General features: G+C 27.4%; 1 long non-coding RNA gene across 1 annotated transcript in view; it reads right to left on the bottom strand.

Annotated features, from left to right (window-relative positions):
• The window catches only part of LOC142322951 (uncharacterized), a 1078737-nt gene that overhangs the window by 598069 nt on the left and 464973 nt on the right, over nucleotides 1-15695 (bottom strand). The window contains exon 3 of the long non-coding RNA XR_012755972.1: nucleotides 425-515. This is a non-coding gene — a long non-coding RNA (uncharacterized LOC142322951). The remainder of the gene's footprint in view (nucleotides 1-424; nucleotides 516-15695) is intronic.

Genomic DNA, 15695 nt, shown 5'->3' with positions numbered 1-15695 from the left:
CTTTGAATACACAAAGATATTTTATCTGTGGATTGATTGCATATAGGAAGTAAAACGGTAAAATGCTGTAAAGTAAAATATTAATGGGGCCGCGTTCCAAAATTCTACTACAAGAGTAGGAATCATTCAACAAGACATATCCCAGGGTTTCTCATTATAGAATATGAGGATTTATAATAGTTAATAAATGGCAGTAAGTGAGAAAAAAGGAGGTGATAGAATTCTGATAAAGCTGTAAAACTTCACGAACTACCAGAAATGAGGAAAAAATTTTTAAAACTAGTTCAAAGAATCGAAAATACTATTTAATTGGTAATGAAACTTTAAGTTTGTCTCTTTTTCTAATTGACAAATAAACTAGAAACTTTTGAGATTAAAAACATTACAATTATCACTATAATTATAGTAGTAATATACAAATTACCTTATAGAACTTGAAGCAGTTTAAAGATTAGACTGCTTAATATAGCTGCACCATTATTAACATCCGCAGACACAAAAATCTAGTACAACACCTGAAAAAATAAGATTTAAAATAAGTTAGAAAAATTATATTGTTTTACAATAAATTTATGCAAGTGAGAAAAATACTAATGTAAGGGAATAATTACTTTAATCAATAGAGTACTCTTTGTAGTTTATTTGTTGTTATTTTCGCTAGAACTAAAAAATATAAAAATTTAGGTTATTAAGCTTTTTATATTGCAAGAACTGGTATGTGAGATCTGAGTATGTGAATGTTCTCCTCAAGTTTGAATTTAATATGTGTGTGTGTGTGTGCGCGCGCGCGCGTGTCAAAAAATTAACCTCTTAACCAGTGATAAAATTTTCTATGGTGGCTGGATGTTAGGAAAAATAATTTTATTAAATTTTTAAACACTTAATATTTTAATGAGAATAAACCAAAATGATCATTTTTCACATGGGGTTTTTAGAGGATATGTAGCTTATAAAGAAAAAATAATAATAATATAAAACATTAAAATTTCATCACACAAAAGCTACTGCAAAAAATAATATAGATTTTTTTTTTTTTTGGAAAAATATCATATTTGTTCCCTAAAACTAAAATGTAATTTTTGTAAAAAATTTACCTTTTACTGTTTAAACAAATATTTTCAATCGATGTAAAAAAATACTTATAAGAAATCAAGAGATGAAAATATAAACAGATTTTGCAAAAAAAATTTTATTTTTTTATATTTCCATCTGCATCAGTTTGTGCTTCTGAGGATTTACAATATTTCATCCAATTAGCTAATAAACATTTTATTTCATTTCATGGATTTTATGAAATTATCCATCTGCAATTTTGGATCTGTATGAATGTTTTAAATTTCATTCGGGTACATCAAAATGTGATAAATAATAATAAATAATTATAATAATAATAATCTAACCTGCACCATTTATCAGATGGTTATTTAATCTATGGAAAAAAACAATTATAATTGCATTATTATTATTATTATTATTGCACTACTATTTAGCTGGTCAACATGAAATTTTTGAGTAATTTACTATTTCTTAATTACATTCCACCTGGGTAAAATTTTCCTGATTCTCTGAGGAATTGTTTGTCCTCCATGAGATGTAAAGAGGTTGCTAATGAATGTATTAGTTTCTGGCCTTACGTTTTCTGAAATTTTTTTTTAATTTTCCATTGCTAACCGGATAAAAATCATATAACTTCATTGTATAAGTCATCATGCTATAAAAATTCAATAGTAAAAGAATTATGACACCATAAAATGAAAAATACCTTCAAATTGTCTATATAGACAATGTAACTTTTCGTTTAATGTCTTAAACTTACAACGGAACCGTTAGAGGGATTTCTTCTAAAATCAAACAGAATCATCCAAAAGGGTCCATTTAGTGAAAGGTAAGAAGTCTTTAACATGAATAAAAGAAATAAACGTTTGGGTGGAAGTAAGAAACTTCTCCAACTTTTAAAATTGGTTAGAGAAGATAGAAGTATTACGGGGGAAGTAACTATACAAACGATTTTGCACTCTCCTTAATTTAAAATAGATACTACTAATACTATTAAATAATTTTTATCACACTCAATCTTAATTAAAAAATTTTAATTACGAAGAGATTTTTTTTTAATTAGCTTATGGATAAAAGCTGTAGTTTTTATAGCCAAATAAAAGGAAAGAATTTAATTGAAAAAAATAATACAGTTTTTAACTTTGAGTTGTAAAACCTTTGTTTAAAACTTTATGTTTACATCACAGGGTGATATAATTCAGTAGATAGATTACTTAGTCTAAGGAAGTTTCGAACGTGTTACTTTTAATAGTGAGAGGTTTTTAAATACTCCATTTTGTATGAAATTATATTAATAATTATAAATACCGTTATGCTTTGAAGTGCTTAATAAAACGCTAATCTTGTCACCATTATTAAATATATATTATGGTTAATAATATCTCCATCTTAGACATAACATATTTCTTTGGTTACATCAAAAAATCAGAACGAATCTTCAAAATACATTTAGATGGAGGTTGCATCCCGCGAGCTGAAAGTGTACAGTATTTCAGTATTCACTTAGATCGCCGTTTAACGTGGAAGGTTCAAAGAGGAATCTGTTAGATATCAAATTTAAGGAGCTATACTGGTTTTTAGGCAGGAAATCGCAACTATCCCTGTTTAAAAGCTACTTTTTTGTAGAGTGATTCTAAAACCGGTTTGGACATACGGAATTCATTTCTAGGGTACGGCGAGTACCAGAAATATAGAGATTATTCAGCGTTTCCAGAATAAATTTGCGAGGTGAATTACACAGGCGCCATACGTAACAACGAAATTCACGAGTACTCTCTCGAACATATGGTAACCCATGTGTTCTCTCGATTCAATTTCTCTCGATCAGTCGAGAGATTTGCAACTAAGAATGAAATAAGATTTATCGACTACTAAAGTATCTAGCTGTTAACTTCTTAGACAATGGGGAAGATGTAAGGCGATTAAATAGGGTTCACGTACTGGATCTTGGAACGTATTAATAATACTCAGGAGGAGGCCTCTCTTCTGAAGTTGTGCTTCAAAGTACTTAAGTTTATGTTTATGATCATTTATTTTTCTAATGTTATTTGTTTCTATGTTACTATTATTCTTCTTATTCTTTATTATGTTCTGGTCTTATTCGTAGTACTGGACATTAGTATGATTTCTAGTTCATCACTGGCTAGAATTTATCAGTGCTTTGTTACCTTTGATTACTGAGTAGAATGTATTTTATTAAGGGTTTTCAACCGAAACTCTTTTATAACTTTATTTTTATGATGAGATTCACTTGTGGTTTTTAATCTACGAAACCGACTGTAAATATAATTTGAGATACTAAAAAAGAAAAAAATGTGTTTACATTTCTGTAAATGTATAACTTTACAGGGAAAATTTTAAACTCGAAAAAAGAATTCGAAAAAAATAAAAACGTAACAGTGTAAAGATAACACAGTATTTAGGGTTATAAAAAGGACTTTAATTTGCTTTCTTTTCCATTTTTTATGTATGTATACATAAACTACCGAACCCTTTTAAAGATCTTCCCACCATTTTAAATTAAAGATTAAAATGAAAGATTTTCTTTTACATAAAAAAAAATAATATTACTTAATTGATGATTTTTTTTTTTTATTTACCAATTAAAAATATTAATAAAAACACCTCAAATGGCAATCCAATTAAACAAAAATGTTTTATAATAAAAAATAGATTTCTTACATTACGAAATGTTGATATTACAACACGGTTATGAAACATAAAATATTTTTATGCGTCAGAAATTGTAGCATTAAATAGTCCATAAAGACTAGAGAATATTTTGAAAAAAGGAAAGGAAAATTCGAAGAAAAATTTAGACCCAAAGCGTGAAAATAATAATTTTTTTGAGATCAAACGTGGAAATTTATAGAAATTTGAAAATATTATCAACACAATTATAAAACTAAGATTAATATTTTACGTCACTTAAAGAAAATAAATGAGGAAAGACTGACAAGAAAGATTTCTAACTTATTTTATAATGTCAAAAGTGAAAATAATTTACGTCAACAAATAGGAAAGGATCACCAAAAAAATCGGTATAGAGAAAACGAAATTTTAGATAGGGAAATTTTCAAGAAAGAATTATATGAATTTAAAATATTTATAGTCCAAGACGGAAGAGGAAATAACAAGAGAATCACAGAACATAGAAAAGGATTAAGAAAACTGATGATTGAGAGATTGTAGATGATTAAAGCCTCAAAGGAAAAAAGAGGTTGTTCACGCGGTCCAGAAATAGCCAATTCGTAAAAAAAGGTTTATTTGTCCGCTTTACTGTCTAACGTGTACATAAATATTTGTTCAAATAATTTGAATTAACACGACTTAGATTTTTATTTTTGAAATTTCACACACACATATATATATATATATATATGTGTGTGATATATTATATATATATATATATATATATATATATATATATTAATATATATATATATATATATATATATATATATTAATATATATATATTTCAAAAATATATATATATGTGAATATGTATATATATATTTATCCTTATTTTTGACTTGATTTATTCTTTTTATGTAGCTATTAGAATATATTTGTGTATTTTATTTAACGGTAATTTTTCATATTAAGTTAATACATTTTAATTTTGTAACATAAAAATTAAATGATTCATACGTTAAAAAAGAAAAGAAAGTTGTTTATACGCGTCCGTATAGTTCGTAAAAGACAGACAGAATAGTGTGTTCAACCGTTGTATGTATGAGTGTTTCTTCAATTGGTCAACAGGTGGCGGTTTAGTGAATAATACTTCATAAGAGAACGTCGTCATCTTTTCATGAGTAGATGTACGATGGGTAGGGGAGCATCTGTATTGTTTAGTTACTAACCAAGCGTGTAGCGTTGTTATAAACATTACTTTTTGTTTTGCTTTTCCTTTCGTAAACAAGAGTGATTGTGAAATTTAATACGAAATCTTTCTTATAGTTGTTATTTAAATGCGTTTTTAAATGTCTACTGAAGTTTTTATTCAAAAGATACGTTGGTGGTTGTATTTTTTGAAATATCTTTTGACAAATGCGTCTATTCAACAAACAGGAATAAACATGTTCCGTCATATTTTAAGAATGTATTGTTACGCTTATCTCGTACGTAAGTAAACCATTTTTTATATTGTTTTGCATAGATTCATTTGATTATTAACGGTAGTATTTTAAATAATAAATTACGTGCATATTTCTTAATTCAAAAATTATAACCACTCCATTAAAATTTTAAATAAATCACATATAGCTAAAAAATTTGTTGTTGATGTTTATTTATCTTCACAAAAGATATTGTTTTTAAATTTGATTTATTAATTTTATATATTAACCTTAAAACATAATTCATATAAAAGAAAGCACATTTTCTTATTTACGGAATATTTATATATAATGTTTATTTCGATAATAACGTATGAGATGATTTGGTATATAATATGAATTAATTACGTAAGATATTTATTTACTTTTGTTTTATTTATTGAATTTATGTTTCCATGTTAACTATCGGTGGGATTTAATTAATAGTTCTGATTTTGGGATTTTATAGCAAAAGTGATTATCTATTTCCAATACTGATAATATTATTTAACCTGCTGTGAGAAAACAAATTAAGGCCGTTTATAATGAAATAAAATTGCTTTTATTTAAAAAAGTATGAGTATACGACCAGTTCTAGCACTCGCACTTTGCTACTGATTGACTTCAATTTATCTCTCAATGTTTTTATAAATTTATTTTTTTTTATTTTAATGGTACTATGATTAATTTTATTTTCTTAGGAATATTGTATAAATTTTGTAACTTTTGTGCCGGCTGAAATACAAGGTGGAAAACATTTTTGTGCAAATTCTGTAGGGAAAAATTTTGACCGTCAGAATAATTGGTATATTTTATGATTAAATTAGTTTTCTTATACGTATTGTATTTAAATGATTTGTGTGTGTGTGTGTGTGTGTATGTTTAAAACATACACACGAACAAACATTTATATATATTAACCAACACATATATTTATATATTTTAACATTTCCTAATTCATTTAAAAGTAATGCATTTTTGTTCATTTAAAAAATGCGTATGAAATTAATCCTGTTTATCCATGATGCCCTAGCTTCAATATGTAAAAATGTAGATCGGGACAGAAGCCGTGGTGGTAAAAAATAAGGTTTTTTTTTAATGCCATGGATTAAAATTGAAAGTATTTTTGTTATAAGCTGTTCGGTTTTATGCAGAGTACCGTACCAAGCTGTTCTGTGAATTCTCAATTATCCTTTACATAATAAAGTTTAGATGTTTAATTTACTTTTAATTTTGTCTTCTAAACTAGTTTTCTCAATTTACAACGAAATTAAGTAACATTTAACACCTCAAGTTAAGGTACTCGCTTGACAAAGATCTGTCAAAAGCTTTCTCCAATTTACTTCCAAATTTACTTTGTAGACAAAACGTTTATCGAATTTTAAGCATTTCTAAAGTCCCCAACACCTATTGATGTTTCCTTCCTGCTTTATTACAGCACTTAATTTATTGCTATAAAGAATTGAAAATCGATTGACATTTTTTAAATTTTTTCTTTACTACTAAATTTAGATTTGATGTTTTTTCGGATTTCTTCTCTTCAGATTTTTTCTGTTCTTTTAAAATATTTTATCATGATCATTCTCATCAAATTTTATATCCGTATTCAACGTTTGTTGTCTTGCATAGAGAATAATTTTCTAAATAAAAAATAATCCTTTCTGGGGGAACCGTGCTCGTTCGCAGCATCAGTAAATAAATTAATTGAAGTTATAATATATAATTTACGTTATGTTTTAAAAGAATTACTTCCAGACGACATTAACTGTGCATCGATCCCTTAGGTTTCATTTCCAGTTTCACATTTTTAAAAGAGTTGGTGCTTAATAGGGCAACATTGTCCACCGCTAAAGACTGATTCAGATAGGTAGATAAGTATTGCGTCTAGAGTTTGTCATTGCGCCTGGTCATGCAAAATGTTAATCGTATAGGAAATTTTCTTAATTTAAAAGAAAATGGAAAATATTGTCAGACGGCTTCAAATCGATTATAGGCAGAAGTTCCCGTTGTCCAACATTCACACCTTTACAATAATAATGTTGCTATGTCATTTCTCAGTCCGTTAAACCAGTCAGGAATTGATTGATTGAAGTCTGTCTAGGCTCATTTGGTGGTTCTTTACGTGATGATTGTTTTCCTTAAAAATTAACTAATTTATCCGTAGAAGAAAAACTGAATATTGTCATAAAGCTTAAAGTCTTCTGCATTTCCAGGCAATAAACACTTGATACAACCTGTTAAATAAACAAAATTATAAAATATTGCAATATCTGACTTGCTCCTTTTTTAGAAAATACTCTACCTCTAAGGGGTAATTATATACAGTTACGGACTCACCTCTGATTTTGATGAATATGGAATATACCTTATTTAGGACCCAAGTTTTTGCTACAGTTGAAATTATTCGTCGGAAAATCGCCTTTAACCAAAGTTACGTCCCTCGTAAGTTACATACTTCTCTCAAAAAAATTTCGTATTTCATCACAGGTCAAATACACATTATTTTTGGTCTAAAAAACGGTTATTGTACACAATTATAGACTCAGCCTAACAATCAGCCAATTTAATATTTAAGGTTTATTAAACGGGGTTAGCGAGTGTAAGATTATGTTTGCTGATCTTACAAAGTTCAATACACGGAATCGTTAACCCAACCTTACCTCTCTTTTTTCTTTCCTCCGGAGCCTCCGGAACCACCGTAACGTATTACTTCAGAGGATGATATATATGAATGTAAATGAAGTGTAGTCTTGTACATTCTCAGGTCTACCATTCCTAAGATGCGTGGTTAATTGAAACCCAACCACCAAAGGACACCGGTATCCACGATCTAGTATTCAAATCCGCATAAAAGTAACTAACTGCCTTTACTAAAATGTGAACCTTAGAACTCTTGACTTCGAAATCAGCTGATTTGCGAAGATGAGAAGCACTAGACCAGCCCGGTGGGCGGGCTAACCTAGCCTTAAACTTCACTTTTAAATCATGTTTTTTATTCCGTAAATAATGAATATAGCAGATTTACTAAAATCAACACCTTAAGTTTAACGTAACTTAATTTAGCCTTAAGAGAATCTAATCTTATTCTCAGCTTAATTTCTTTAAAAACCAAATTATTGGTCAGAATATATTGTAAAATATTTGGTGAGGGTCCTATGTAAATTACGAGAGACTTTACCCGAGTGAAAGGCATTTCGTACGAATAATTTCAGTTGTAACAAATAACTTGAATCATAAATAAGGTATATTGCAAATTTTATCAAAATCAGAGGTTAATCCGTAATTGTATATAATTACCATGTAAGGAAATGAATAATTATATACATGTAATTATATATATGTAAGGAAATGAATTTAATCGTATTTGAAAAAGAAATATAGTTAACATATCTCCATTCTTTCTAGTTATTCTATCCGTTAATAAAATTAGTCATAGTAATTAATATTTTCAGTGTCTAGTTTCTCCCTAGTTCCCCTTAATATTCATAAATTAAAAATTTTGTATTGAAACCGTTCCATTTTCAAAACGAATTCTACTTTCAGTGAGAAAGGAGGATCTTAGCAAAATCCAAGGTTCAAATCATATATTATAATCTAATCATATCAAACTGATTTAAAAAAAATTGAGATACTGCAATATCTTGTCCAATTTAAAAAAAAATCTAGTTCCTATCGGCAGAAAACCCGGAATTTATCGTGCAGTTTCAACACTATTGTACCACCAAGATCAATTGGCTTTCTTTAAATAAAAAAAACATTGAATTGTAGTAACGCAGTTTGAAAAATTTTATGTTTTTAAAATACGTTCTATTTGTAGGACAATTGAATAAAACTTGGCTTTGGAGGGGGTCAGTTCGCTTCAGTTAAAAAAAATTAAAGTAGATGAATAGATTGAAATAGATTAAAAGTAAAGTAAATTGTATAAAATAGTAATAAAAAATAATATTATATATATATATATATATATATGTGCTTAGACTTAAGAGAATACTTTCTGCTAAAAATATGTTAATTAAATGTTTAATTATGTTCTTATAAATATTTTTCTCGTAATAACAGGCCTCTGAGTATATATTATGTTGTGCATATAGGACTTATCACGCACACTCAAAATGAAATCCTTCTTTTCGTAGATTACATGTAACTAATATTTAGAAAAAAATATTCGTAATATCGCCTATGTAATATGTAAATACTTTCTCTGTCCCTCTCAAAATCGACAAAAGCTAACAATGAAATCCCTAAACTTATCCTGTATTTAGAAACTAAAACTGAACTTGAGAAACCATTTTTTTCCTCGATTTCAAGACTTTTCCTTACTGCTGTTTTAATTTAAAATATTACGAAAGAAGTTAAAATTCGCAAATTTCCCCCTTCTTTTGAACAAAGTTGCACATAATTTTACAATATAAATTCATCATACATAGATACTTAATGACTAAGTGTGTATAAAATCAGTTCGCCCAGCTTGAAGATATTTTAGCGAAAAGCTGAGTTACATATCACCAACCGGAAAAACGTTTGTCTACTTTCATTGCTCTTTATAATTGCTACCTAATTCTAAACAATTTATAGAAATTGTCATTTTATATACCATATTAATGCCACCATATTATAAAAATTAATTAGGGATTAATCTTTCATAGTTATTGATATTAAAATATAAATACGATTTTTGTAAAAAAAAATTTGTTTTAATTTTATGTAAAGTATTTAAAAAAGTATTTACGGTAAAAAATGGATTTAAAAATTGTGATTAAAACTTCATAAAACTTAGTATTATCCTTAATTTTTTTCCATGCTCTTTCTTGCGAAATTTGATTTTTAGTAACCAATTTCGAAGTTAATTACTATTAACTATTCAGACTATACACTATTACTGTAAATGAGTAAACCGTTCTGACAAATTTATATTAAAAATTGCCTTTCAAGTAATATAAAAAGGCTGTGATTTGTGTGAATAAGTCTGGGTCTATGCACACGCATACGTATTAACGTAAATATTTTCTTTCAAAGTTACGTCCTTTTCTTTTTAAATTTTATTAAAAAAGTATGAATCAGTTACTCATACATTTATTTTTTAATAACCTTTTCCCCTGAATAATGTTTTCCACACTCAAAATAATAGCTGCAAATAAAATAATAAAAATAAAAAAACTCTTGTGCAGTCTATACAAGAGACCAAATCTTCGTTTCTGACGCTCTCACTCTTCACACCGATTTTCAGAATACAATGCATCACAAATCTAATTAACCAGTAGACCCTACACACAAGCATAAAATTTCAACTCGCTCACCACTGCGATTCACTGCATAAGGGCGTATGAAAAATACACCGCTACAGAATTAACATAACCTCAAATTGAAGTCATGTTATCTGTTGCTGACATTAAATTGAGCCCCTCTCAAGAGCTCAATCGTCATCAAGTTTTCACATACACATCTTCAGATACACTACTACGGCATATGTAAATCTCAATGAAATTGATTAATTAGTTTTTGAAATTTTCCTATACCTTATACATAAAAATGTAAAGAAAATTAATTTTCTCTCCCAAACTCCACCGTGCGACCAAAGGTAATACCGTACTTTTCTTCGAAAAGTCGGTATAAAATATATTTACTCGGCAAAAATTGTTCTTTAGTCATATGGTATATTGAAATATGTTTTAAATAAATAGCCTATAATTTATAAATTATTTTCCATTAACAATAAACTTATTTTAAGAAGAGGATAAAAGAGGAAAAATATACTTGTTTTGTTTTATTGATAAATTATTTTTTAATTTTCTAAAATTTTAAAATATTACACTCATAGAAAGTTAAAATGATATATATATATATATATATATATATATATATATATATATAATTTAGATAAAAATAAGAATAAAAATAAATTGAGAATATTTCGCACCAGTTGAGTTCTTCGCTATTTATATATATATATTTCTTGTCGCCGAATGGCTTCCATTGCACGTGGCGCTTAATAACCTTGTAGTAGCCCTGAGAAGGGCTGTTGTCATCGATCGGCTTCGACGACTCGTAATTTATAACCTAGTGGTAGATCTGAAAAGGACCATTTTTTGCGTTAGCTCTGAGAAGAGCTGTTGGGTCCGGAAGCTGGTGTCCTGCGAAGTCAGGGAATTGCGGCTCGTCCATTGAAATCAGACCGGGCTTCCCCTCAGCGGCAGTTGGGTCCCCACTGTAGCGTGGCAGTGGTGGCCCCCACAGACACCGCAATGTCGGGTTGGCGTCGGTCGTCTTTCGCCGGCGCGGCCGAGGCGGCTCTCCCCGAGCAATCCCAGGCTGGGCCGGCTCCTGCTGCTGAGTCTGCGGCCCGGGCGATCCGCGTTTAGCGGCTCCCTCGCCGGGCCGGCCAGGCCTGTTCCTCTGTCGGGGATGTTGGCATCCGCCGGTAGGTCCAACAATGAAGCGGCCAGGGAACTTCTTCTTCTTGATCTCCTCCAGGTGGTGTTCGACGATGAATTACGGAAATATATATGGAATCACATTTATTATAAATATATGGAAACACTCATAGGACTCACACGTTATACTCCTTATCAAAAGCATTCTTACTTTTAAATAGAATTATTTTTTCGTTTCAAGTTTGTAACCTATTTACGAGAGTCTCATTTTACAATTTTATTTATTTATTTCTCTTTCCTTCTACATAAAATTAATAAATGTTTTTACACATATTGAACAATATATTTGTTTTTTTTTTGTTATAAAATATTATGGCAACAATCTTTTATTTTATTACTTTATTCATTTTCATTAAATTGTTTTAGAATTAAACATGCAAACACACGAACGTGAGCGCGCGCGCAAATATTTATATATATATATATATATATATATATATATATATATACATTTTTACTATTCACTTAACTACATTAGTGGTGATATAAATAAAACTAATTTCAAATAAATAATTTAAAAAACAAATTTGTTTGTTTTACAACAGTAGTAAAATATTTTATAGCAACAACCAATTTCTTATTTTATGAAATAAAAATCTCATCGGTTAAAGTTAAAATAACAGTTATTATTCTATATTCTTATCTACTTATTTTATGTAATAACAGATCTCATTTATTATGGCTACATTTTCTAGTTCGATACGATCATAATGATACTATTTTATTTATTGGGTCATGAGAAGGTAAAATGCAAAATTGATGGTCGAAACGTTCCAGTAATCTGTACAAAAATTTCTTTTGAATCGGTTTACATTTACACAATTATCGCGGAAAATATTTACAAACACACACAAAATGAACATATTTTGGCTTAATGCCAGTGTAAAGAATTAAAACACTATGATTTATTTAAAAGTTTAAACAACTGTGAATTCATATTTTAAACCAATTCTACTGATACAGGGAGAAAAATAGTAAAAAAAAATAAAAAATCTATATTTTGAGATATTGATGCGTTTACGTTTCACGTTTATTTAAAACTTGTTTTTTAAAACTGTTTTATTTGAGTAGTCTACACTTTTTAACAATGGTTTTAGTTTCTTTTAAACGATATTTTCTAATTTAAACATATTTCTAATCTGATGAGAAAAGGACAGCTCATAATTGTCGAATTTAATAATATAATTTTTATTACTATAAAATACAAATAACTTTACGCCTTCACCAATTATTTTTTATACAATATGTCATTAATTATTTTTCTACAAATTAAAGAAAAAATTAAGATTGTAACGTTATATCACAAAAAATCGTTTATTATTAAACAGAAAGTTAATAAAATAAATAATTTAAAAGTATTTTAAAAATCCAGTTCAGTGTATGATTTTTTTTCAGTTTTTAAGCTGAAAATATATATAATTTTTTGTGAGATTCTTATATTTTCTTTTATAGTTATAAATTTGGCTATATGGTAACATGTCACCATATATTTGACTCAGTGAAGAAAGAAATGGGAAATTAAATCCTTATTTTCTTAACTTTGGCATGGTGTGCTTCATATTCTTAAGAATTCCTATATTCAATACATTTTATTTATAATTTTTTCTACTTATTATAATATTTTAAGATTTTTTTATCTAAAAAAGAATAAATAAATAAATAAAAAATATACTGGAATATTGGAAAATAATTGTTTTCTTGTCAGACGTAACATAATTTTTGAGAAAGCATAAAAATGGTTGGGTTTTGGATTAACAAAAAAAAAGAAGTTAAAGATATCTGAGGAAAAAAAATGTAACCTTAACCTTAGGAGAGTAACCCTGTAACCTTAAGAATTTTTTTTTGTAATTTTTACGTCATTTATGGTTCGACTTTCCAGTACGTTTGACATTTTTTGATATATTATAATCGGAAAAAAAAAGATCCTACAGATGATATTGTATTTACGTAACTGCATGCGTATTTTAAACATTTGTTTCTACGTATATGCACATATGTCCGTTGGTATTCAATTCCCAAGTATAATTTGGTAATTCCCAACTCTTACTCGACAAAACATATCCCTTATGGTGTGTAAGGCATTTTACGATACCTTTCGGGATATGATGCTGTTCATTCTGTTTCCACGGTCATTGAATGTTTTTTTTTTTTTTTGTTTATTTATTTTTTTTTTGCCTGTACCTTTCTTACTTCATTCTCTTCTTTCTGCTTTTAAAGAATTTTTCCCCTCATTAATATATTAACTTATTTTTACCATTATTCTTGTAGCATTACAATCTTATTTTTAAAAATTGTTTTTCTTTTCAATTTTTGAGAGTATGAGTATCTTTGTTAATATCTTCAACATAAAACTGTAACATATCTTTTTGTTATATTTAGAAGTAACGATAAATTCTTAGGAAACTGTATTGATATTAGGTAGATAATTTTGTATTGAAAAATTTATAAACTATTCATAAAATTTTTATACTATTAGATTATAAACGAACAGTTTATTAAGTTTAAATGTTTTTTTGTAATAAAAAAACTTTTTTAACTAGAAATTTTTAATAAAAATTTTAAGGTATGCATAATTCACAAAAGTCAAAAAGGAGTCTGAGTTTCTTCTTAGCGTGAACTAATTTTAATCGTTTATTTTTGACGCTGAAAATATTTTAAAAAATAAAAATTTTATTTAACAAAAAAATGATTTTTTCGAGAGATTTAAACGGGAGATTTAAAATAAATTACTAATGTTACTTTCCTGCCTGTTATAGTGAACTCTATAACAGAAATAATATTGCTACCAATAAAAATGCGACTTCCTAAGTTGCTAAATTAAAAACTTTTTTTTCTTTATATAAATTAAATTTTTATTTAAATTTAAATGTTACAAAATAATTCAATTTTGGTTAAAAAATGGTGAAATTATGTATTTTAGCTCTGTTTCACGTTATATCCGAAATAATGTTATTCATTAAACATTATGACGATCTAAATAGCAGCTTTTACAATAGGAACTTAAACAATTTTAGAAATTCTTTTTATTTTATCTATTTTCAAAAAAAATGGACAGGCAGTTAGTGCAATAGTTATAGCTAGCTAGTTTCAAAATTATCTGGTTGTAGGTTTAATTCCTAATAATTTTTTAACAATTTATTTACCTAAATTATTTGATTTACCTCGTCTTATTCTTTAAATTGTGTTTAAATCCACGTTCTTGATGCAATTATAATTATAATAATAAAATGTAGAAATAATAATAAAATTGAAAATTGTAATATTTAACAATTTTTTTTTGAAATATATCTTAAGAAAACCTTTACAAATATAAAAATTAAACTTGAATATTAAAATATTTTTTAACTTACATTTAACTTCTTCAGACTACCAAATATGTTTAAATAAATTTTTGTTAACAAAATGTAAACAGTTTTTTAGTGATAGGCGTTAAATTTCATAAATTAACAATATTATTTTGTTAAAAAATAAGTGAAATTTTTACCACTGCTGAACATTAAAACAAATTTTGACAACTTATTGTTGTAAGGTTGAATTTCAGTGAATTTTACTCGTTACAGATTTAAAAAAAAATACATCTAGAACAGTTATTTTATTTTTTTTTAAATAAAAAAAGAATAATGAAAGTTGAAGGATAAAGATAATTGTAATTTCAACATGGAAAGGAGTTGAATTTTAAGCTGTTTAGAAATTTCTGGAAAGTTCAGCAGCATCGTGATCAGCTATTATAAAAAAAAATATGTTATATTTGTTTTTTCCAGCTGCTGTTGCTATTAGGATTTTGTTTGCTACATGTATATGGTGTTTCTGAATTATTAAAAATTAATAGATATTTCGGATAAGGTGAAGATTGTCAGATTTGGTTTTCCAGTATTAGCAAACCAAATTTTGAACCTGAATTAAACCAAGAATTGTAAAACAAAAAAAAATGAACAAAAGTTCATCATATGCCTGGTTTGATCAAGGGAAACCAGAGTAAAACTTTTAGCAGCATTAATAAGTAAAAAATTATAACGTTTAAAAAAGAAACATGGTATAATTAAAAATACATTTTTTGAACAATTTATTTTTTACAATTGGTCGCCAAAAGGATTTTGCAGCCATAAGTAA

The sequence above is a fragment of the Lycorma delicatula genome, chromosome 4, assembly GCF_047948215.1.
Source record: "Lycorma delicatula isolate Av1 chromosome 4, ASM4794821v1, whole genome shotgun sequence".
In the NCBI taxonomy this organism is placed as follows: domain Eukaryota; kingdom Metazoa; phylum Arthropoda; class Insecta; order Hemiptera; family Fulgoridae; genus Lycorma; species Lycorma delicatula.
This window is presented reverse-complemented; position numbering and strand designations above follow the sequence as displayed.